This window comes from Indicator indicator, chromosome 17 (genome assembly GCF_027791375.1).
Source record: "Indicator indicator isolate 239-I01 chromosome 17, UM_Iind_1.1, whole genome shotgun sequence".
Taxonomy (NCBI): Eukaryota; Metazoa; Chordata; class Aves; order Piciformes; family Indicatoridae; genus Indicator; species Indicator indicator.
Window position 1 is genome coordinate 9,179,045 of NC_072026.1, and position 22,796 is coordinate 9,201,840.

Sequence of the window (22,796 nt, forward strand, 5' to 3'; positions counted from 1 at the left end):
AAGCTCACTGCTGCTGAGGCTGACTGTCCCAAGCTTGCTATTCTGATAACTTCATGTCAGCTCCCTTTCCCTGCATGGCTTTTCCCCCAGCCTTTAGGGGACTTTTAGGAACCAAACGGGCTTTGTCTTTCTATTTTAATCTGTGTTTAAAAAAAGGTCGAAGGGGGAAACCGTGGTGCATCTCTGGCAGGACAAGAAGCCCTACAAACCCACCTGGGGGAAATGCATCATCACCACATTTCCCTTCATTTCCCCTTGCCTCTGTGGCAGGCAGAGTGAGCTGGCAGGAGGGGGTGGTGGCAGCACATTGAATCACATTGGTATGCCAGAAGCTATTCCTTCCCTCTCCTCCCTGCTCTCTGCTCTCCGTGATTAAATAAATCTTAAGGGCACTGACTAGCAGCACTCCAAGCCCTGCAGTTAGCACATCCTCCCTGTGCTTTCCCTCTGATGTGAGAGCACAGATACAAAGTGAGAGCAGGCAGCCATGAGGGTCTGTGCAGTTTGCCTGTTCTTCTGCAGAAGGGCTACAGCGGTTGTGGGGCTGCTAGGAGATAGCCCCCCACCATGAGTCCGTGGGCTCTGCAGGGAATGCCAAGTGCCCCCAAAACGCCCCACCCCCTGCCCCGCCTAGCTTTCAGGGGCCCATCGGTCCCATCGGCTAGGTTTGGTGACAGCTCCTCTTGGCATTTCTCCCTGCAGGACAGGGTACCACCAAGGAGGGGGCCACTTCCAAAATCACTCTCCAAGGAGCCACTTGGCACATGAGTGGGCCGAGGGGGCATGAAAGGTGCTCAGGGTCCTCCATCCTCATGGGGCTGATGTAAACCAGCAACCACTAACATGTCCTTGGTTGCAGCTGCATCCTAAGGCGATTCCTGCCACCAGGAGGAGGCGTGCTTAGAGCCCACAGGAAGGTTAGGAAGACTGTTGACACACGGAATTACCTGGTATAAGCTTCCCTGGGAGCGGCAACCCATTTCCCAGGGCTTTCCCACCGCTGCCCAGAGCAAGCTGAGATGCTTTCCAAAGCAATTTAAACCCAGGAATCCCCTAGGCATTGGCAGGCATTAATAACAGATTGACAGTTAGCCGAAGCTAACATCTTTATTTCATGCAAAGGGTGTTAGAGAGACATATTACACCTTTTAAGGATCAATGACCAAACGCTGCCATCACATGCACACAAACCTGCCTGCTTGCCGCAACAGGTAAGAGCAGAACACTTCCCTTCTTGTTCTTTTATTCAGTTTTTAAGTGGTGACAAATTTGGCACTTCACAGCCACTTAAAACCCAACCAGCACTCAGGACCCAGGTCTGTCTGCAAACGCAGCCTTTTGGGAGCCAGCACTGCGGCTCCCTGTGCTGTCTCATGCAAATCCCTTTGATCCTGGGGCCCTGGACCTGCTCCATGATCATGGCAGAAGTGGGGCTCCTGGGCTCCCAAAGCTCCTCCTCTGATGGGAACCCATGTACAGCACACAGTATCTTATATTAAAAGTTCATAGCCTCTGAGAGAAGCTGTGACACATTCCCACCTGCTGGAGGTCACAGCAGCCTACTGTCGGGTAGCAGAGGTGTTTGTCTGTAAGGTGAGCCCATCAGGTAGGGTCCCTGTGCTGGCTTTGGCTGAGACAGAGTTAATTGTCTCCATAGTAGCTGCTATGGGGCTGTTTGGATTTGTGCTGAAAACTGTGTTAACAACACAGGCATGTTTTGGTTACTGCTGAGCAGTGCTCACACAGTCAAGGCCTTTTCTTCTCACACCACCCCACCAGAAAATAAGATGGGGGTAAACAAGGACCTGGGAGGGGACACAGCTGGGACAACTGACCAAAGGGATATTCCCCTTCCATGTGCTATCATGTTCAGCAGTCTAAAGCTGGGGGAAGAAGGAAGTGGGGATTTCTGGAGTGATGTTGTTTGTCTTCCTAATTCACCATTACCTGTGATGGAGCCCTGCTTTCCTGGGGATGGCTGAACCTGCCTGCCCATGGGAAGTGCTGAATGAATTCCTTGTTTTGCTTTGTTTGTGTGCATGGCTTTTGCTTTATCTATTAAGCTATCTTTATCTCAACCCACAAAGTTGTCTTCACCCTTCTGACTCTCTGTCCCATCCCTTTGTGAGGGAGTGAGCAAGCAGCTGCATGGGGCTTATTTGCCAGCTGGGGTTAAACCATGTCTGTCAATCATGCCCTGAAATCTCACCTGCCCTGTATGACATTCCCATGCTGCCTGCAACCTGTTACAGGACTGTAAAGCCACTGATAAGCACAATCGTCCTCTGCTGGTTGCTCTGTGTTGAGGAGTGGTATGGGATGGTTGTCAAGGCTGATGACTATGCTAGTTTGGGGGGGTCTTTTTCCCACCCTTGCACTGGGTCCTTGGAAGAACTCTTTTTTCTGGCTCCTGGTAGCAAATGAACATCCCCAAGGGCAGCTGGGAGGCAATTCAAGGCCTGTGTGCCAGCTGGCCAAGGGCACTGGAGCATCTGCAGGACTGCAGCTCTATGGCAGGGGGGGAAACAGGCAAACATGATGTGTTTTCCATATTTTCTTTTAGCATGACAATCAGAAGAAACAAGGCCAGGACATCTTCTGTGAATCCCCCAATTCCAGAGCAGGGAGGTGGGGGGGACTCCAAGGCTATAGCTGTGTGGGGAGGAGGCTGTAAAACAGAGGTGAGAGTTATGGTTGAGCTGGCGCCGCAGGCTCCCCTGCCTCCTCCGGGTCCCCTCGCCTTGCCGGGGGTATTTTTAATCAGAGCTAGCTGCTCTTTGAAGGTAGAAGGGTTTTGTGCCTTAACGTGTTCTCTCCTCATTATTTTCTGTAGCAGGCAGCTCAGATGCACAATTGTACTCGTCAGCTTTTTAGTTTTTACAATTATATATATATTCTAATTAAGCTCCAATGTTTGACAAAGCCTGAATTACAGTATCATAACTCACACCCAGCATCTCGCTAAGCTGTCTGCGGCACTCGGAGTGAGGTGTGCTCCATTTTCAGTGCCAGCCCACGGAACTCTTTGTGCAATATGTATGTGTTTAGCTTCCCTGGGAATTGAGAGCCCGCCACGGTACGAGACTGACAGCCCGGGAGATTACCGGAGAATGCAAAGCAGGTACAAGGGCAGCAGAGACTCATTCCAACCGCCTGACTTTTACTCACCTACCTCAGGAGCGATGCAGTGGGCAGCAGGTGGAAAAGCAGGAGGAAAGCAGGTGCTGAGGTACCCAAAAGCACCAGGGGCTCCCCAGTGACCACCTCATCTGTGCAGCCCTGAGTTACGGCGTTGGCACACGCAGGGGGGTCCCTGAGCAGGGCACCCACTGCTCTGCTGGCACCTCTGGGCTGGATGCTGAGGATGGAGGAGCTTTAGGTGCAGGATCTGTGTCCTGCTGCTGATACTGGGCCACATCCTCACCGTGGTGTTTCCTGCTGTCTCAGCAAAGATACAGCCCCAGAGGTGTGCAGGGAGCGAGTCGTTGCTTCTCTGTGGGTGAAGGTCTGCTCTGCAGCAGCTGGGGTACCTCTGAAACCACTGAGGGTCCCTGGGGACCTCTTTGGCCACTGGCCAAAGCAGTGATCCCAGCCAGCAAAGACCAGAGCATCATACTTGCTGATGCTCTCCACTACCACTGCCTGGGTGCTGGCTTCAGCCACCTGCCAAATGTGGGAAATTCATTTGCAAGTGCCTAGCTGCTTGCAGCTCTTGAGTTACTGCTGACTACTAAGACCAAAGCACAATCCAGTGTGTGTAGGGAGAGCAGAGCCCCTCGGAGCTGGGATGTTACAGGTAGTTTATGGGAACAGCACTGGTGGGCCAGGTGGATAAGGACACCCTCAGAACAGCTGGTCTTCTCTCCAGACATGGAGAGGTCTGTCTCTCAGACATGGAGAGGTTCAGGCTGTCTCCTGAACACAGACTTCCTCCTGACTTTAGTTCTGCTTTGAAAAGCAGACTCTGAACTTCCTCCAGATCCTTGGCCACTGCCAGGGAAGACAGACTGCCCAGGGACACGCTCCTGCACAAACATTCCTGCTTGCAGCCCATAAAGATGAGGGGAGGCAGGGCTCTGCTGGGAAGCAACATGGGGTGAAGTGTGGCTGCTGCACCCACCACAGCAGCAGGGCTGATGACTGATGCCAGGGATACATTGCCCCAGTCCAGGGCACAGTCAGGGGAGAGTGTTGGGGCACAGCTCCCTGGCTGGCATGGCCCTGCTCTTTGCAGGGGACAAGGCAACACTGCCATCCTCGTTCCCTGTTCCTAGAGAAACATTTTGATTTCCAGAAGTACTAATCAAAATCACTCTTGATTATGGCAAAAACAACCTCTGCTGAATTTATTTTTTTCATGCAATTAACAAGGGTATATGGTAATTCCAAGCAATCTTGCTCTTGAGATTAAAGGAAAGCCTGCCAGGAAGCACATGAATAAAGCTTTAAGATGAGAATTTGCATAATGAAGACTTTCTCTTTGTGGAAGGACTAATGGTGGTTATGTTTGAAAGGTATTAACGGAAATGCCCAACGCCTCTGCTGAAGTCAGTGCATTGCTGCCCAGCCACCATGACCCACGCAGGCCCCTCACCCACGCTGCCCTTCACACTGCCCAGTCCCCTCCCTGCATGGAGCCTCACGGCCACAACACTCACAGTTCTGCCCTCTTCTTGGGCCACTTGAGCAGCAGGGCAAGCTGGGCTGGGCATGCTGGGTGGGGCAGGAGGGGCAGCACAGACCCTGCCAAGCAGTGCTGTCTGCAGCACAGGGCAATGTGCCTGCTGTGGGGGTTCAAGCCACGGGGAAATTCTGTGTTTCTGTGTGCCAGAGCAGCTGGGCAGGAAGCAGAAGTCTGTTACAATTTGATTTCAAAGCTTACTAGGAATAATTTGAATTATCCACTGGCAGCACCCAAATATGCTCTGCACCCAGCAAGAATGATGGAGTCAGCAAAGACATCACAACCCCCCAAAACAGCCTGCTTTTTGCTGTCTCTGCTTGCTGTGCTGCTCTGCTGCTGCTGTGCTGGGGACCATTTTGGTAACAGCAGTGAGGATGTGCCCAGGCTGGCAGATGGCCAGGGCATCCCAGCTGTTTCTGTGCTGCTGCACTGGACAGGCTGGAACTCCAGCATGATCTTGAGTCACAGTGACTGTGACCTGCGTATGAGCTCATGAAGGAGCAGGACACTCCGAAGTGGCTGTGGTGGAGTCCATGCCAGAGCAGGTCCATCTCAAAGCATTTGTGGCCATGGTAATGCCTGTGCCACAGCAGGTATGTCTCTGAAGGGATGGTGGCTCAAGGATAAATCCACACTGGAGAAGGTATGGCTGTGGATGAGGTCATGATGGAGCACCTCAAAGCGTGTGGCCATGGATAAGCTGATGACAAGCAACTGCACCCCTGGAGGGACTGCAGCCATGGAGCAGGTTTATGTCTGAAGGGACTGTAGCTATGGGTAAAGCCATGATGGAACAGGTTTATCTCTGAAGGTATTGTGGCACAGGTACACCTGAAAGCAGCTGTGGCTGTGGATGTCTATGCTGCAGTAGGTATACCTGTGAAGGGACTGTGGCTCATAGATAAGGCTCCGCTTGGAGCAGGCACAACCCTAAGAAACTACAATCTGTGGTAAGATACAAGCTGTAGGGGCAAGGGGAGGAGTTCATTGCAAGCTCCCACCACCAACCCCATGAGCCTCCACTGCCAAACCCATCCAGCCTTCACCACCAAACTCACCAGTCTCCATCGCCAGACCCACCAGTCTCCACCACCAACCCCACCAGCCATCTCCCAAAGGAGCAGAAAGCACTCTCAAATCCAAAAGCATTTCTCATGCTAAACTCTTAGCCTAACTTTCTCCTCCTTCCCTCCTCCACCTGCTCTCAGTCTTACCAACTCAAACCAATGCTGATTACTCTATTTCCCTGTTTTACTAAAAAATGAGATGAGGAAGCATATTTGTGGAGTGGCTCAGTCCCTGCCAGGTGATTTTGCTTTTCAAAACAGTGCAGGGCTGCTAGGTTGGAGGCTACAGAAGCACAGCAAAGGAGTCTTTCTCCACATGGCTGGGAACTGAGATGCAAGGGAGCAGATTTGCTGTCGGAGGGAAGCAAAGTGTTTCCACACATCTGACTGCTCTGCTGGTGTGGTGCCAGTGCATCACTGCCTTAAAACTGAGAGCAGGAGGGGGCTGCAAGTGCCAGCTGGCCTCCAGACACTGCAGCTCTGCTACAGACAGCCTAATCCTGGGGATGATGTACTGAGAGCCCATGGGCAGCCACACAACATCTGTTTTGGGCGTGGGGAGAGGTGTGTGTGCCCAGCCCAGGGCTGTGTGTGACTGGGAGGGAAGCTGAGCGGTCCACACCATGCCTCATGCGATGTGACAGAAGTCAGTGTAACAGCAGTGAGGATATGGAGGAGATCTGCTACCCAGGGGACTGTCCTGTCCCTTCAGGCTGGCAGGGAGTGGGCCACAGCCTTGGTGCTTGTGGCATAGCAAAGGGCCCTTGTGTGGCCTTTAATGTGATTTCCAAACCACTCTCTGAGGACAACCCCAAAGAGGAGTATGGCTGCACAATGCCATGAACTACATCAACCCCAAGCTCTGTGCAGGGATCACCCAGGGTTTGACCTGCTGAATTAAAGTGTCTGGCCACAGGGATGCTGCAAAGCTGGGCAGGAGCCCTCAGCTGTGCAGGAGACCAGCAGTTCCCTGACCCACAAGGGCACCCCAGGCGCACTGCCCATAGGAATAACACCCACCACAGACAGACAAACACTTAGATAGACAAAGGCTTCCATGTGCCACCAGCAACCCTCAACAGCTCACTGTGAAAGCAAAGCCCTGAGAAGAGCAGCACTACCAGAGCTAGGACAGGCTCTGCACCAGGGTTCCCACAGGATGCCTTGGACTGGCAGCTGCTGACCAGGTCTACCCACAGCATGTGAGCCCTCTCTATGACCTCATGTGAAACAAACACTTCACCAGGTCGTCTTCCACCTCAGCAGGTCTTCTTCCACCTCAGCATGGTTGGAAAGCAGGTAGCTCTGTTCTGGTAATACCACATGCCAATCAAATGTTTTTCTTCAGTATCAGCACTCAGAATTTTCAAGGTTTCCAAGGTTCTCTGACACCTTTGTGCATAGAGTGGGTGACATTTTCTAAGCAAGAAGATAATAATGCTTTGAAGTTTGTGTCAAAGAGGCCTCCTGTATAGCACTGCCAAAACCTGTTTTCCATTAGTCACAGATCAACTGCATTGGGACCAAAAGGCCTAAAAGTTTTGGGCACAAGTATTTAAGGTTTCCCCTTTCTAGGGAGAGCCTAGGCCCAGCTGTACACATGATGACCACGGAATGATGCCCATCTTTTTGTGCCTGTGCTGTGTACCAGGACATTGTGGCCATGGCCTAATAAGGGTAGAGGGAGCTCAGCCTGTCCCAGGTCTCCCAGGTCCTCTTCTGCTGTGCCCAGAAAGCAAATCTCTGTCCCTGTCCAGATGCGGTGTGCAGGGGTCTACGGGAGAAGTGGATTACTGCTCCCGTAGCAAGGGAAAGGAAGACATGGGGGTGCCATGATCCCTCTCCTGAGAAGTTCCATTCTGTTCTCCCTGCAATGGTGGGCAGTTAGCTGCAGCCCACTGTGGTGATGCCAAGAGCCAGCCCTGCTAGGGAAAGGGCAGCTGGGAGCAGGAGGCCAGATATGAGCTGAAAACACTTTGGGGGCAGCCTTGGCACCACCTGTGTCCAGATGTCCTGTCCCTGGCCTTTGCCACAGCTTCACAAGGCATAAAGTGGGAAACATGAAGCCCAACTTGCTCAGTCCATGGTCTTTTGTGAATGTCAGAAAACACATGAACTTCCTTTTCCACCTATGACTGTGAGCGCAGGGCTTAAAATTGGGGTGCCCCATGCTTTCCTGCATGCAGAAACTTTACAAGGTACATCCACATTAGCCACTTGATTTCTGCTTACATGTCATTAATGACTATGAATGTGCCTGGGGCCATTCATAGTGCCTGTTTATCAACCAGGCAACAAACTGTGGCACGAAAGCACTTTGCTCGTAAGCCAGCACGAAGCAACTTTGATGACACAGCCAGCGATGCAGGAGCCCACAGAAAAGCAGAGCAGGAGATTAAGCGCTTAGCACCTGATTCCCGATGGGAAGAGATTGCTCTCATCAGTTAAAGATCAAGAGAAGATGCTGTAGTTAAAAGTAGGTAAATAGGGAATTACACAGTAAAAATGCTGCTTCATCACTTGGGATGTGCTGCTCCTGTCGTACCGAGCTATTTAAAATTGGAAGCGGAGCGGCAGTGGAAATGAAGACTTAGGCGATGCTGACAGATGGAGCGAGGCCCTGGGAGAGCACAGGGAGGGTGAGGGGGGTGGTTACAGCCCTCTCCTCTGGCTGAAGGCATTTGTCTGTCCCCTGTCACTGCAGCCTGCAATGCAGGGCTCCTGCCTGGCTGCTGCAGCTCAGCGCCTGCAACTGCCTGTTGGCCTTTCCACAGCACCTGGATATTGGGATCAGAGTGGGGAGTTGTTCAGCAGCCTCTGCTGCTCATCTTCTGCACCCTCCCTGCACTGGGTGTGCTGGGACGCACAGGGCTCTCCTGGCCATGCTCCTGCTCCCTGATACTTTGGGGAGCATAGCACACCCAAGCCATGCTGCCAAGGGACTGAACTGTCCTGCCAGGATGGGCAACTGCACCACCCCACAAGCCCCTACTCCTAGTATGAAACAACAGCAGAGATTTGCTAGAGGTAATTCTAAGCAGGTGCTGCAAGAACAGCAGTGATTTTAAATGTCAGCCATGGCCAGCTGTAGCTGGGGTGGATCACCCCACCCTTCCTGGTGACTACAAAATCACCCTTCTTGGTTTACCCACAGTAAGAGAAGCTGATTCCTGAGTCTGCAGCTAGAAGCTATGCTATCTACCTTGGCCTTTTGCATCAGCTTGTTTTCAGTAAGGTAGGTTTGGCTCCTTGCTTTCTTAGAGGAATTTGGAGAAGTTCCCTGGGAGCAGAGTTTGGGGTATACATCCAGCTTCTGCTGCTTCCCATGCCCAGCACAAGCAACTGGGGAGGTGAAGCCAGCTGTACCTAGAGCTGTCTCCTACAACCAGCTGGTGAGCACCTGCCATGTTCCCATCACCTCCCAAGTGCACTATGAGGAGGCAAAAGTGGAATCCTCTGTTCTGTGGGTGGGAAAGGTCTGGTGGGGGGAAAAGTGTTTATGTTAAATGAATGACATCAGATCAAATTCTGGAAGCTTTTGTTACAGAACTTCATGGGGTTTTTTTAAGAAAACATAATTCATGACTATAATTTGTCACTTCCTATATCATGAAAGACAGCTGTTCAACCACAAGACAAAACACTTTCCTAGGTAAAGGAGGTGCACAGCTACCCATTTTGCCTCCCATCACCAGAGGAACAGCTGCCTTATAACCAGAGCACCATTTGCTGTTGATGTGGCATGAAATAATTTAAACATAAAAATAGGAGCTCACTGAGTTCAAAGAGAAATCCACCAACAGGTCTCTTGACCTTACTTGTGGAGGAAATAGCACCAACATTTACAAAACTGACAGTTTGTGAACTGTGACTTTAATTCCAGTGTTATGGCTTTGAGACTTCCTCTGCACAAAGTTATCTAAATCATTCACTCTGTTAAGACCATCATTGCAAATGAGAAAGAACCTTTTCTCCAAACATATGTTTAACCTCACTTAAGAATGCTCTGTTTTCTGTATGAGGCCAAAGGCATGTATTGGGATCTGTCTGTATTTGCAAAAGCACATGCAGGCTCAAAGCTTAGTGCTGTGGATTTTTGGAAATCACAAATTCTAGTTTCTTGGCAAATAATGACACACAAACAGCATGGCATCCACTCAGTGGCTCCTGACAGTGTGTGAGACAGTCTGTCACCAGCAGCAGTAGCTGATGCCCAGCTAAAGCACCTGGGTTAGAAATCAGCCTGTTTCAGGGCCAGAAAGCAGGGTTGTTTGTTTGTTTTGTTTGTTTGTTTTCCTGGGAGCAAGGGGGAGGCTTAGGCCAGGCTTGTACCCACTGGAAGGATCACCCTAGATGGTTCAGCTTTGGGGGTCTGCAACCTCTACAGCCCAGTGTGGTATTGCCATCAGGTTGTATGGGGATTTCTCTGGACAAAAGAACTAATTGGGTGGGAAAATGTGCTGGGCAAGGGGGAGTTTGCCAGTTCTTGGTCTTACTATGTCTTTACAGTGTGAAAGCATGCCCTGGGGTATGCCCAGGCTTTGTAGTGTATAGGAAATGTCCAAGATTGGGTGGCAGGATGGGACCTTGGAAAATTTTTGATCCAAAGTAGGTAGACAGTGTCTGGCATTAGCTTTGCTCAAATTGTGTTGTCTGGAAAGATGACCCAAGCTCTGCAGTAGCAAAGACACCTAGATGGAGGTGGCTGGTCATCATGGAGATGCCTGCTGTCATCCCATATAGGTCATACAGATATCTGATATAGAGGCCCTCTCCTAACTATCCCTAAAAGCACTTTTGTCAGCAGACAACACTTTATGGTCACAGATTAATGTGCTGTTCAAAATCTCACCACATACCTAATGTCTCTTCTACAGCACAAGTATCTCCTTTGTTAGCCACAGCTGGGGCTAGAAATCTCTTCTGCTTGTTTCTTTCCCATATTTCCTTGCTGGAGTCCCCACTGCATCTGCCCCTAAACACCCAACCAGGAACACATCCTTCTGAAGCAGAATTTCAGTAAGATTCTTCAAACTTTGACAAGTTTTTTCTGTCCAGGTTTCTTTGGTGCACAGGCAGAGAGCAGTCCAAAGGGAACGCAAAATGCTAAACAATTGTCTTTGCCCAGCACCTTGCTTGCTGGAGCCAACCCTCAGCCAAGCTGCAGGGCAATGCAACAGCAGAACAATGCTGTATACAGTGTCTCTCCTCCCTTTCTGAGTCACCACCTCTAAAATCATGCCAGTGTCTCTGGGTTTTTCTTTGGCTCCTCCACATGTATATGCTATGCCAGCACTGAAGCCCTACAGCAGAGGAGTGGGCCAGGTCTGAAGATGGTGCTCATGTGAGTATCTCAGAGAAGAGAAGCTTGCACTCAGCAGACTTTCTGCCTGTGGTCCTGGTACTCCTACCACAGCAATTGTCTGTGTTTCCTAGACAAGGCTGGAAAGCAATGAAAATGGATTCTGGAGTGACTACAAGTCAGTTTGGTAAATATGTATTAGCATGGACTCTAGCCACATCACACCAGCGGGCTGAGCTTTCAGAAGATCAAACTAAACCTGACCTTGTGCATCTCCACTGAAATCCCTGCAGGTATACAGAAAATGTTTGCCTCTTGCTTTTCAATGGCTAACAGGCTTGTATTGAGGCTCTGCTTTCTTCTCAAAAGCATCCTTCACTCAGCAAAGGTGTTCGTGTGCTCACGTCGCAAATCACAGCCAGCGACTCCAGCAGCTGGGTCCCCAGCTTTGAAGTTTCCCTTTCAAAAGAAGTCCTTTCATGTTCTCTGTTTTGATATGCCACGTTCATCTTCTCGTGTTTTCCTCTGTTCAAACTCTTCCACCAATTGTGAATTTTATCAATCTAATTAAAAAGGAAATAATGCGAAGGTTTTCTTTTTGCCATCAGTGTTATGTAGTGTAATAAACTTATGTTTTATTACTGAAGTGGCTTCAGAAGCACTGTCTAACAAACCCCCAGTTCTTCCTTTACTTAATTGTAAAGTCAATGCCTTAAACCTCCAGGAGATATTTTTCCAAGGAGAAACAACACAGTTTTTCAAACTGAGCAGTCCTAAAACTTTATTCTAGTCAACACTGGAGATCAATAGACTTCTGGTTTATGTGCTCAAAGGGCTGAAACAGTTGCAACAGATGTTAAGGAATAAAAACACATTTTTGTAGAAGTGAAAAAAGGAGTTAGATGGCCATTTCAAAAGCACTGGCATCACTAGGCTGGTAGAAGAAAAAGTTCTAAAATATAAGGAGTATGGAAATTAATTATTTCTAAAGCTATGTACATAAATACCTGGGCATGGCATATTTAATTAATGCATATTTGTTTAAAGATCAGAGATAATTTGTAAGAAAACCAGTTTAGCTTTTCCTGCTTTGTCAAGTACACTAAAGACAGTATCAAGTCGAAATAATTCTTAAAGTGTGTTTCTTTGACTCATTGATACCTAGTACTTCTAAATTTAGCATAATAATGTATTATAACAAAAAAAATTAGGCAGGTAAATATCTTACACAGTGCTGCTAGCAATGCCAAACCAAGGCTTTTGCTTCTACTCGCAGTAATTCCTTCTGTACCTCTCCCACAAGCATGGCAAGTGACCCTGGCAAGCGATGGGTACAGACCCCATGGGTCACCTGGCACCAGCAGCCCCTTTTCTGCCAGCTGTGTCCACCACTGCAAAGCAGAGCCTGGCCTCCTGCAAAAACATCTGGAAAAGAGCTGTCTGTCTTCTGCTTTCTTTGCACTCTTACTTGGGCACTGGTGTGCAGAGAGTGAAGAGCAGCCGCCTACAGTGACTGCAGCCATCTGTGCAACAGTTATGAATAACTAATGATATTGCCTAATATTCCTTTCACATTTAAGTAATTATTGTAATTGTTGTGGGATGTTGTAGTCACACTCGAGAGAGGAGGTGATCTCTGAGACACTCCCTGAACAGACAGGGGATGACAACACAAAGAGTTGCCCATCACTGCTGATGCTGCAACTTTAGAGGTCATGCTCAACTATTCCTCTTGCCAGTTTGTGATCACAAACTTCTTCAAGCTTTTCTTACACAATGCAAAGCATAAAATCTAAATGTGCCTCTTCTGCTTGGTCCATAAGAGGTAACCTGCAAGGATGCTGAACTCAGATGTCAAACCTGACATCTTCCTGTGAAAACACGAGTGTGTTTCTGTACTGGCTTACTATGAGAGCAAGGATAGGAGAGAGGGGAAAAAACAACCACAGAAAGTTCTTTCTTTGACTGTTTTCCTTATGATTTTCCACAAGCATGTGGCTAAGCCTGGCTGACTCACACCTTAACTACTTTCTGGAGAAGCCACAGATCTGTGTGTTTAAAACATGCTACCACAGGGAGCACTTGCCTCTGGCTGCAGCAAAAATGACTTTGCAGGGCATTTGGTTTCCTATTCTGCTTCAAAATACTTTCATACTTCTGCCCTGCATTGCACTAAACTGCACCCGAGCCTAGAGGCACTAGAAGATGACTTGGAACCCTGCAAGCAGTTCCAGTTTCTAGCATTGCACCCTCAGCCAGATGGGTGGTGAGGGCGCAGGGAGCACAGCAGCTCAGAGGCACAGACAGATGCAGCACAGCTGAAGCTCACAGCAGTGTATGAAGGGAAATGCTGTGGAATTTGACCAAAAGGAAACCCAAACCCAACCATATTTTTTCAGTTAAGAAGTGGGGGTTTGTTCCTGCTCTACTGGACAGCCACAGACAAGATGCATGTTATTCTTGCCCAAGCAGTGGATCTAGACCTCAGCTACAGGAATCATGGTAAGTACCAATTTTGTTCTCTAGTTTGCTGTCCTTGGTTCTTGGAAACATGTAAACCTCTGAGCTTGTAAGAGTCATTCACCCATCACCAGCAATGCTGGAAAGACTGTTTCAGAACAAGAAGCAAAGGATTTAAAAAAAAACAACAAAACAAAACCCTGCCTCAGTAACCCACTTCCTTCCTTCCCACCACCTGATATTTTCCTGTGGGCACAGGATGACAGCAGAGAAGCCTCCCTGGTACCCAAAAGGCCAGTTCAGTGCTTGGGTGAGGAAGGATTCTCTGAGCCTCTGTCACAGTGCTGCAAAACTGCTCCAAAACATTTGGGAGAGAGTAGGAGGGAGAAGCAGGCACTCACCCGTGGAGTGGGAGACCCACTTCAGAAACATCATGGGAGGAACCAGAGGCCATGTGGAAAGGCTGAAGCCACACACCAGTACCTTGTCTCTATATGCCCAGTGTTGGCAGGGCTCCATGTGGAAGAGGTTGCAAGTGCAGCACCTGCTTACCTTTATATAGTTATTTCCATGGAGAGGCAATTTAAAGCAGCTCAGACAGGAGCTGAACTTAATGCTGTTCAATTACCTGTGAAATCTCACTGGCAGGAACGATTCATGAACATTTCAGTGAAATTCTTTTTGATACAAACACAGCCAAGGATATTTAAGAGCTGGACCTTGCAGCCTGGCGCTCCAAAATGAAACAGAACAGCATTTTTCTTTGCCCACACTGCAAACAACACAGAATGCAAATAGCTCTACTGCTAACTAATCAGATTTTCTTTATTAGTTTAATCTAAATCAGACTTTATGCAGTCTTCTAGCTCAGCCTGTCAAACTGATATCCAGTAACTAAAAACACAGCTGCTAAACTGGTGAGGTTAAGCAACTCTGTACCATGCCATAACCCTTCTAGGTGCATGAGCAGGTAAGTAGCTAACCCAATCAGAGGCTAATTCTAGGCTGACTCATGGTAAACCTCATCTCTTCCAACTGCAGAAGCTGCCTATGGCACAGGAGGGTTTTTTTTAAAAAAAAAAAAAAAACTTCCCAAGCCTTTTACATGATTGCAACCTATTTGCTCTGTACAACCTTTCAGAGGATTTTTTCATTTGTCTATTCAAACAAAGAGCGTATTAAGAGTAATAATTCTTTTTTTTAAGAAACAAAGAATTGTGGTATGCTTTGCATTGATTTTAATTCCCACCCCAAACCAAAAACAAACAAAACCCAACTAAAAACCCAACCAAACAAAAACCCAACAAAAAATAAATCTTGAAACACCACCCCCCCCCCCCCAAAATCAACAAACAAAACACGTGTTTGTTCGTTGTTGGTTTTTTTCCTAGTTAGTGTTCAACTGGGACTACTTTCTGGGTTAGACCATTCTGATCTACAGAAATAGCAGTGGAACTTAAAAAGGCGAGAATACAACCAGCAGCCTGGGAAATTTGGGTCACACGGAGAATCCACTAATCTAACAGCTCAGTAAGCAGAGAGACAAAACCAAACTCCTTTTCAGACTACTCCGTGACTCCCTCTGTTTCAGATTATCCGAGGCAGGGGCTGCTGCACGGTTTCATACCTACAGCATCGCACATTGGTTTAAACACCAGTTGTGACACTTTCTCACAAAGAGGCATCCGCTGCATTCGAGAATGCTTTAATCTCCTGCATCATCACCTAATGACAGGTTAAGAGCCACTTTATCTGCCAGGATACCTGTACAGGCGGACCCCTTGCCGCCGAAGGGTGGGACGACCGCCAGTCGCTATCGGAGGCCGGTAAGAGTCCAGGCCAGGGCCATCCGAAGGAACCTGAGGGGTGACAGGGAATGGCCTCGGCCGGGCCCGGCCCTACGCAGGGGCTGGCGTTCCGCCATCAGCTGCGGAGCCGGGGTGCTCTGCGCGGGGTGAGGCCTCGGGGGGGTGCAACCGCAGCCCAGGGCGATCCCTCAAGCGGTACATCCTCCTGGGAGCCCCCTGCTAGGGACCCTCCTCGGGGGAGCATCTCCCCGCCCCCAAGAGCTTCTCCCCGCCCCGAGAAGACTACAAGCAACCGGGAGATGCCTCAAATTAGAGAAGCACCCATAGCGGGGGGTGCCTGCAAGCCCTGCGGGGTGACCCCAGGCGGACAGTAAAAGGGGGTCCGCCGAGCCTGGGCCGGGCCCGGTGCCGCGATCATGCGCAAACCGCACCGCGTCCCCCTGCCGCGCCCCGACACTCCCCTGCCCCGGGCCTTTCCCCCTCCCGCTCCGCGGTGCCCGCGGTCGGTCCGCCCTACCTGTGCCCAGCAGCGCGGCGAAGGCGAGAAGGAGCCCCAGGAGACAGCGGCTAGCCATGTCGCGGCGGGGCGGCAGGGCTGCGCGTCTGCCGCGGAACGGCCTCCTGTCTCCGCCGGGGCGGGGCGGGATGGGGCGGGGCAGGCGCACGATGCCACCGCCCCCACTGCTCCCAGCCTCCCGCACCCTTTGGGCTGTGTTCCTTCCCGGGCGCGTGTGCCTGCCAGGGACGGCAGGGAACCCGGCCGGCGAGAGCGGCGGCCCCGCGGAAGATCCCTGGCACCGGAGGCTGCCGCGCTGGGTGGCTCCGTGCTTTGCTCGCCTCTTCCCGTCGCGGCGAAAACGGGTTTCTGCCGCCCCGGCCCCGGTGCACATTCTTCTGCCGGGCGTGCCGGTGGGTGCTGCTGGGCTCAGCCCCGTATGTACTCACCGGAGTGGGAAGAGCCCGGGCTGCAAACAGCGATGAAGAGATGCGCAGGAAACCTTTGTGGGGGGTTGGGACGGTGGAGCCTGGATGTAATGTGCTAGAGCGGTGGGGAGGACTCGGCGGGCAGGACCCCCGGGGGCTGTAGGAGCCTTGGGTGCCGGTAGGCAGGACCCCGGTGAATGTGGAAATCTTGGGTGCCAGTGGGCAGGACTCCCGGGGGCTCTGGGCGCCAGCTAGAATGCAGCGCTGATGCCGGGATGAGACGGTGGTGCAGGCTCTGCCCAGCTCACGGGAAGGGTCTCCGCCGAAGTGCAGGGGAGGGAACTGGTGCATGCTTTAGTGCCAAGGTTTTGACGTGAAGGTTACGGAGCCATGGAAATGTTGGCTGGAAGCGACCTCTGGAGGTCTCTAACCCAAACGCCCCCTCAGAGCGAGACCCACGCACCACAGGGCACATCAGCCAGGGTTATGTCTGGTGGAAAGTTGAAAACTTTACGGGATGGAGGCTCTTCCACCTTACTGGGTGATCTACAGCAGTATCACCCCACTGCCTAGTGGAAGAGATTCTCCTGGGTCCGATCCTACTCTCTTAGTGATCCTTTGGCCATCACCCCCGTTGTACTGACTGCCACTGCCAGTAAGAGTTTATCGCTGTCATCTTGTAACTGCCCTTATGCAGCTGTAAGCTTCAATTAGATCAGCCCTCAGCTACCTTCTTGCCAATGCAAACAAACTGCTCCTTGTTGTTTGTGTGCACCAGGTGCTGCACCCTCTTCTCTATATCTCTTTTAAGTGTAATAATACCGTAAATATCTTCTTTGTTGATGCTGCAGATGAGTGTTGGGACTGCCTCAGGTCTGGACAGTGCTTTTTGTCCTTCTTGGGAACGTCACTTGAAAGGATAGTGAGCAAAGAGACCATGGAGGAGTTACTATCCTCTTTAGAAATGCCCAATTTGAAGGCCGTGATGGGATAGCAGGAGGAGAGGTGCTCTACTGCAGATTTCGTCTGTGTCCTGAAGATTGCAGGCTCCACAGCTCCCAGTTCCTTGCCTTCCACAAGTCTTCTGGAGGGAGAAATCTCTCAAGTTTGCACCAGACCATGTTTCAGTAAGTTGCACAGTTCAGCACGCTCGTACCATGCAGATGCTTCTGTATCATGCAGCTCTCTCTGCTGCCTCGGCAACTAATAGGAGTTACAGGGGTCCTGGGTTACAGAGAAGATGGACTAGAGAAGATGCAGTTCAGCTGCTGCACAAGGCTGTGCATGCATTCACAACATCGTTTCTTCCTATTTGTTCCCCAATAACCTCCATCAGCTATTTGCATTTCAATGGCTTTCCAAGCCTCTGGTAATTGTTGGGGGAGGAGGCGGGTAAAAAGGCCTTTATGGTAGAGTTAGATCAGCTTTTGCAAGCCTGAAGGCGTGAGGGAGCATCGAAGCAGCTGATGCAACCCGTGACACTATATTGTTTGCCGTTCTGTGTGAGCCTGGGGTGCACGCCAGTGCTTGTGAGTTGATTCATAACTACAAAGAAAAGTATGAATGTAGCATTGGCAGGAGGGCAGCAGCAGCGCTGTGCTCCAAAGGCTGGATGGAAATAGGGCTGTGAGAAGGGAGAATTCATGTTGGAACAGCTCATCTGGCTAACCCCCTCAACATGCGGGGGTGCTGTCCCTAGCTTGTCATGCCCAGCCAGAGCTGGGGCTCTCTGTGGCGGGTGCAAGATGTGCCTTTAAGGGAGTGTGGGCCCAAGGCTGCTGGAGAGCCTGGGTGCTGGCCAGCAAGTGACTCAGCATCGCCTGACCTGCGCCAGGAATCCAGGCTATTCTTGGTTTGGGGTGTGTTTAAGGCAGGCAGCCCGGGCTTAAACACTTCCAGTTGCTCTGCAGAGGATGTGCCTGTGCTGAGACCGGAGCCTGGCACACGTCATGTTGTCCAGGAGTGCAGTGCTGTTTTCCCCTTGGATTGCTTTCCTCCAGGCTCAAAGAGAATACAACCTTTCCATTTTCTTCTCGTGAGATAGATTAAATCTGTAATCTTTAAATAGCCAATTAAACAGCCATTGGAGAAACTTTCAGTGGGAAAACACACTTGTTTCCAGTTATACTTTAATAGCTATCATGCTTGGCTCTTCTTACTGCCTTGAAAATCTGTTCCTGGGCTTAGCATGCTTTAGTTTCTCTGAGCAAAAATGTGTTTAAAGGGAAGGGGAAATGGTGATCCAAAAGGTAATGCTGGGAGAGACAAAAATCTGATTTAGAATCTTTTTCTTTCTGAATCTATTAAAAAAAATTAGCAGGCTCAGAACATGTAGTCCGTTACATCTCAGAACCCCTTGCAGCCACTCATCAATTAGCCCTCATAAGCGATGAGCACATAAAAAGCATCAATTTAGCTGCTGCTGAAAGTGCTGCTGTTTTAAAAGCAGAATGAGCTGTCATGTAGAAATGCATACCCTTGCCACACAGTTATCCATGATGGAAAATGAAAATACTATACACGATTTAAAATGAACAATTTCAGAGGCTGAATTAAATTTCCACCTGTATCCCTCTCCTGCCTGAGGTATTATTTGTTTATGGCCCCGTTCCCAAATATGACAATCCTTCTCTAAGTTAAAAAAAAAAAAACCAACACCAACTTGCTAATTTGGAGGTATTTTAAATTCCCTTAAGAAGCTGGAATGCATCTGGTCAAATTTTCTGAATGCCTTGTTTTGTAAAGTCTTGATTAAATTTACGATCCAAGCTGTTCCTTTATAGATTAAAAAAAAAAAAAAGAAAAAGAAGAAAAAAAGGAAGGAAAGAAAAAGGCAGTAAACAGCAGTAAGATTGCAAACAAGCCTTAGTCTGCACCACCCCAGCAGCCCTGCAGTTAAAGGGCTCAGGGATATTGCTAGTCTCTTCCACCACAGCTGTATCACTGTGAAGAGAGAAGGAGCAGGTTTCCCTGGGCAATGGGCTGGCAGGTCACTGTGCTACCAGCTCTGGTCCTGTGCCAGAGCTGAGGTCCAGCAGTCTTTTCTCCATCAATGGCAGCAGCTGAGCTGAGGGAAGTGGCTGTGGGTCTTTGGTACTTGGTTCCACCTCCATCCTACTGCATGCTGTGGCTGGCTGCAGTGGCTTGCCTGGTGGAAGTCACAGCTGAGTAGAGTTCCCTATAAACAGACTTACTCCTCTTCTCACTGCCTGCCAAGTGCCAGGCACTGCTTGCTGTAGCCCTCTTCCCAGAGAGCCTCCAGTCTGGTTTCTTGCAGAACTGATGCATTTGGGGTTGTTTGTACAAGCTGATTTTAAGTATGTAATTTCTCTCCTAAATTAAATGTCTAGACTCTTGCTATAATCAAAGGTGAGAGGCAGGTTCCTAATTACACTGCTCTAAATTACACCCAAAAAGATCCCTTGTCTGTAAGGGGAGCATGGGCACCTTATGTAGGTGCTTAAAGTGGGTCTGAATATTCCCTGTTGCGTGATGGGTCTGCCACTGCTACTGCAAACAAATACAGAACCTTCTCAGTTTGTATAAATCAAAAGCTTTAGCTTCTTAAAGGGGAAATGTTAGTAGTACTTGGATGGAAATTAACTGGAGAGTACATTTATTTTTGGCCAGTCCCCCGGGATCACCTGCCAAGCATTACTTCTCATTTCAAGCCTGGCTGTTCCTGCTGAGAAAGTCTGATGGAGCTTCGAGTCTGGGTCAAGGTGAGTGCCTGGCTCTTCGTCAGCTGTCTGTGCCATTTGAAAAGGAAAGAGGAAAGAAAGCTAAGCAGCAGATTGTGTGTGAGGAATGGTGTGTTTGTTCTAGGGAGCTTGGAAATGAGAAGAAACTGGACTGCTTTGGTATGGTTTATGTACTGATGAAATGCACCTGCCCATCCCCAGCATCAGTGTGCAGTTTTACAATAAATATTGAATCGTAAATTAAATAAAGAAAATTAATTCTGGGCTCGTCTACTCCAGGCCAATAGCCAAGTGCTTAAAACAAGGCTGCTGTGCACCTGTTTGAAACTGGAGTAACTGACACAAGCCATGGTGCCTATGTAAAAGGTTTCTGAGAGTCATTAAAGCCATCGTGTGAACAGGCTCAAGTGTCAGCAGTGTGGACTTCAGCACTGGGGGGAACCAGGCACTTCCCTTCCATGGGAGCAGAACCAGAGTGTGCACAGGGATGTGCTTTGCCTGGTGCCTGAAGGTCCCCAGTGCCAAATGGGAGCTAGCATGGCCAGGCTGCCTCCTCTCCTGCTTCCCAGCATGACAGTGGCAGGAGCTCACAGGGTCAGTGCTGGGTGCTGCTCTGCTCTTCCGACAGCAGGACTCACAGGCAGAGATGTGCAGGACTCTTTTGTCAGAATAACTGTGATCTCAAATGGGAGGGCACCACAGCATTAAGGTCAGTTCACATCTTTCAGAAATGCATTAGAAACTCGTGTTTGTTCTCCAGATTCCTGAAAAGCACAAAAACCTGGTGTTTTCTTCTTTTTTTATTATTTTTTATTTTTCACCAGGGACAGAAATCACTGGCTGAGAATCTGAGGCCTGAGCCCAAAGAAAACATGCCTCAAGAGCCAGTGTAACTGCTTGTGGCCAAGGTTTTTATTTTTTTTTCTCAGCCTACTCCATAAGTCTGCAGAATCCAAGAGGGGCAACAGAGTGTAAGGTGACGTTCAGTGGATCAGTGAAGAGCTGTAAAAGAGCTTTCCCGCCTTTGCCAGCAGTTAATAACTTCGTTGCACAGAACTTAGTTTTTCAGAAAGACCTTGTGTGTTTTTTGGCTGACTGAGGACTGGTGAGGAATGTTCATAGTTAAAAATGGGGATTTTTTTTTTTTTCTTTTAAGGGAAAAATCCTCCCAAGCCCTCAAACAAACTCAGTTTCACCAAAATCTTTGTTCCTGTGGCTGTGAGTGTGCAGTATTACCTGTGGTAGGAAAATGGTGTGTAAAGCAGCCTTATTCAGACTGAGAAGTGTGGAAATTTGAGTGCAGAACAAGATGTGTCAGGGAGTCAAGTTGTCTGTTTGATCTTTTTTCCCCTTGCACTGGACAGGTGTGATCTATGTGGCTGTGTTAGTGTAGTGGTGGCATGGTCCCTGGCAAAGAGCAGGTACAACTCAGGGCTAATATTGCCTGGGAGGAAAGTGGTTTTGTTGCCAAATTCTGGATGCTGGCTCTTGGAGAAAAGAAATTATTATCTTCTTGGCTCCTGAACCTAAAGAAGACTTTTAGCACAGCTAAACTGTACATGTCCCTCAGGAAGGATTTCAAGGCCAAACCACTAAAAACCCTAGACTCTTTCATCTACATACAGCCTGGGAAAATCACCGTGGTCTCAGTCTAATATGCACTCTGTCTTGTACAATGTCATCTCTCTTTTGTGTATAAGGGTTTGTTTACTCATCATTCTACCTGTAATGGAAAAGTTCCATCAAATGTAACAGAAGTTATGTACAAAAAAGGAAAGTAAGGCTTTTAAAATCTCAAATGTGTGGGATTGTTCTTAAGTAGTGTCTGGGGGTTGTCATTGTGCTATGCATTGTGTTGTTGTATTGTGTCGTGTTGTATTTTTTCTTTTTTTAACCATGATATAGAAGTTTGTTATCAGGCAGTGATATTATATTTTGTTACAGGTTTGAAACCTTATCAAAAAGTGCTCAGGTGTCTGGTACTTTCTCTCTGACTCTTCTTTAAATGTGAGAGAGAGTTAAAACCTCCAAGTTTTGCAGATGGACAAGTTTTTCTCAGATCAGTGCACAGTTGTTCCCTTGAAGGGATTGTCAAGCCTTGTTACAGGCTGGTAATCTCTACCACATTAGCTGGATAGATATGAATTTGATGTTTTGAACATAGTATTATGGGAGTAATTTTCTTTTTATCAGACCCTGGAGACATATATTAAGAGCTATTATGTGTCACTTAGGAAGAAAAAAACCATAAAATTCTGGTCCTGTTTCCATGGGTTTTGTTGTGGGCTGGTCTGGGCTCTTGGCTTGGTCACCACCACCCTGTGGAGTATGTGACCTGACCCCTGCTGGTGGAAGGATTCACTCAGCCTTAAGTGAGGTGGTTTGCCTACAAACCCAGTTGTTTCTACTCCTGATGCCATCGAGTGGATCTCCAGGTGTAGCAAAACTCCAGGGTTAGCAAAAAGCGGAGCTGGTGGGTGTTTAACTGCTGACTTAATGAACAGAAAAAGATCTGATACTGTTTTGACACATGCCTGAAGTGATTCTGTTTTATGCTCACAGGGCTTTGATTTTTTTTTTCTGTCTTAATTTTAGCTCTTTTCCTTTCCATCTTACTATTGCTGTGATCACAATGCTTTCCTTCCCCTCTTTCCTTCCCTCTCCCCTCATATATTCTTTAGCATCTTTCTGATTTGGGGAGAATTTAACAGCCTCATTTCATCCTGTCCTGGTCTGTGTTCGAGCAGGATGCATGCGGCAACGGCAAGCCTGCTGAGATACAAAGAGCAAACAGTACCTAGCAGAGCAGGCTGACGTGTCGGGCAGACCTCTGGCTGCCAGCAGGTGATT